This window comes from Pteropus vampyrus, unplaced genomic scaffold (assembly GCF_000151845.1).
Source record: "Pteropus vampyrus isolate Shadow unplaced genomic scaffold, Pvam_2.0 Scaffold125, whole genome shotgun sequence".
Lineage (NCBI taxonomy): Eukaryota > Metazoa > Chordata > Mammalia > Chiroptera > Pteropodidae > Pteropus > Pteropus vampyrus.
The window spans coordinates 1,173,767-1,176,770 of record NW_011888906.1 but is presented as its reverse complement, the minus strand read 5'-3'; positions in this window follow the sequence as shown (position 1 = coordinate 1,176,770).

Here is a 3,004-nt window from a genome sequence, read left to right as displayed (position 1 = left end):
GCCTCCAGGTCACCTGGAGATGGGGACTTGACGGTCAGACCCTCTCTCATCTCCATACCTCCACATCCTGCTGCATACCAACCTCATTCTTTCAGGTTTGTGACCAAACAGAGACCAAGGTGGGAGTGCAGGAGTTGGGTTAAGAGGCCTCACTCAAGTCAGTGCTACTTGCTACTCACTGTTTTGTCTAATTTCTCTGTCCTCAGTGTCCTCGTCTGTGAAGTGGGGATAACAGCACCAGCCTTAGACTGTTGTGAGGTCAAAGGAGATAATACCTGTAAAATGCTTAGCTTAGGGCCTGATACGTAGTAAGTGCTCCATAAATGTTAGTATCTACCAGTGACATTTAGTATCTACTCTTCACTCTGTCTCCATATGATTCCCCTCCTCCCACTAGCTGGTTAAATTTTTATTTCCTTTCAGGCAGAAAGACACCTTCTCCAGTCTTCCCTATTTACTATTCATGGCATCAATTTCAAGTTCTGAGTCCCCCAGGCTCTTTTCTCTTTAAAAAAAAAAAAAAAAGGCCAGCAACCACAACCAAACACCCTGTCTCTGCTGTAGGTTTCAAGAGTCTGTTTGAAACTATTGACTGTCTTTCTCATTGCACTCAATACAAACCTTCCCCCAAACCTCTGAGTGAATCAGGAGGGAATGACAATGGAAACTAGTCTCCAAAGATGGCCTCCATCAAGTCCTGCTCTCTCAGTATATACATACTACTCACAGCCAGAGGTGGAGTCTACTCCCTCTCCTTGTTAATCTGGGCTGGACATAGTGACTTTCTTGGCCAACAGAATGTAGCAGAAGGGACATTCTTAGACTTGGAAGACTAGGTTATCAGAAGCCTTGTCACTTTCACACAAGCCTCTTGAAACACTTGATCTTGGGACCTTCTCTCTTGCAACCCAGCTGCCATACTATGAGAAGTTCAGCACGTGTGATGAATCCACTTGTGGGCTCTCTGGTCAACAGCCTTGGCTGAGTTCCCAGCTGGCTGCCAGCTGTGTGAATGAGCCTTCTTGTGCAGTGAGCCCAGTTGAGCCTTCAATGGGTCAAGCCCAGGAGTGATTTGAAACAAGAACCACCCAGCTGAGCCATGTCAATCTCCAGAACCACAAAAAGTAATAAATTGTGTTTTTAATCCACTAAAGCTTGAGGTCATTTTTTATACAAAACACTGATGGGCAAGGAAGTGTGGGGGGAAAGCATTTTGAGGAATATATAAAATATTATCCGACTACACATTTAAGTGGACCATAATAATACAGTATGGTAAGAGCAGTAATGGAACATAGACATGCACAGAGCTTTCCAGGGGAGATGACCACTGGTCTGCTCCTTAAAGATGAGTAGTAATGAGCAAGGTAGAAGGGACTGGAAGGATATTTCAAGCAAAAGAAACAGTGCAAGGAAAGCCCTGGAAGTGAGAAGTAGCAAGAGTGAGCTCGAGGGCATTTGGCATTCCTGGAATATGAGAGAAGGAGAGATGGGAAGAGTGAAACTGAAGAAGTGGACAGAGATGAGGCCCTCTGTCAAGGAATTTGGCGACATCCTGCAGTCAGCGGGCACTAGTGAAAGGTTCTGCACCAGTGACATTTCAGATTTCTGGTTTGGGAAAATCACTATGGTAGCCAGTATGAAGGCTAGATTTGGAAGGTGACATTCTCTCTGTCTAGATAAGGAGACCAATTAAGAGACTATGATAATGGTCCAGGTAAGCTAGAATAATGACCTGGAGCAATGATGGGGCAGGGCGATGGACAGAACCCAAATATCTTTAGAAAATAAAGCCCGAAATGAATGATGATGATTGTTGACTGTTGGAGTGAGTGAGGGTGAGTCCCATGTGTCTTGGGTGGGACCCTCGGCGAATGGTGGGGAGGTGCTTGGGGTGAGGAACACAACATGGGGGCCACTTTGAGGGGGGCAACAATGGGGCTCAATGTCAAACAGAGCTGAGGGCCTGGGGACACAGCCAGGTGGGACCCAGCAGGCAGCTGGATCCCACAGCTCAGAAAGAGATTCGACTAGAGGGGCCAGTCCAGGGATAGAAGGTAATGGGAACCCCAGGGGGAGAGAGTAAAGAGAGAAAGGGAGAGCACAGAGAGCAGAATGGTGCGTTATAGCAACATTTGAGGGGCTGATTGAGGTGTGGGCGAGCGACAAAGGAATGAGAGAAGGAAGGACCTGAGAGATGAGACAAACAACTTGGAGAGGGGGTTGCCATGGCAACCAAGGTGGTGAAGAGTTTCCAGGAGAAAGTAATCAATGTTGCTATATGGCCCGAATCTCAGAAAAATAAGAAAAGTCCTTTGAATTTAGCAATCAAGAGGCTATTATGAACCTTGGCAGCAAGTGATTTTTTTGGGGGGGAGGGGAATAGGGGGGGATAAAAGCTAGCTTAAAGGGGGCAATAGAGGAATAGGTGGAGAAGATGCAGAGCCTGTCTTAGAGAAGGTTGGGTGACTAGGAGAGGAGTTGGTGGCAGGGGGGAAATGTGGGTGATCAAGGGAGGATTTTCGAAAACAAGACACCCTAGAATTTTCTGAAAGAGGACACCAGCAGAGAGGAAGAGGATGAAAAGAGGAATGATTTGTGGGTTGGGATCCACCTCTGAGCATCGCTGAAGGGAAACACATGAGTATTACTGGCGATGTCTCGAGGGAAGAGAGAGAGACATGCAAAGACTCTCTCGCGGTGCCCTTTCCAATCCTGAAAATCTTGGGGGCAGGGTCGTCTACGCTGTCAAACTCTGCCGGCAGTTGAGACTGGTAAGAAAGGAAGCATTGAATTAAGTAGCTAGAAGGTCATTTGAAGCCTGCTCAGATTCTCCACTGGCTCCTTCAGAGCCATTGTCCATCTTTCTCCATCCCGTTCTGTGACCTGGACGTCCTACTTTTACGCCACCCTGGCGCCTCGCCTTCTAGCTTCTAGTGGAGTTCGACCAGTGGAGGACCCATCATCAGGAGAGTGAAGGGAAGAGAATTAAGTTTCGCCTGGC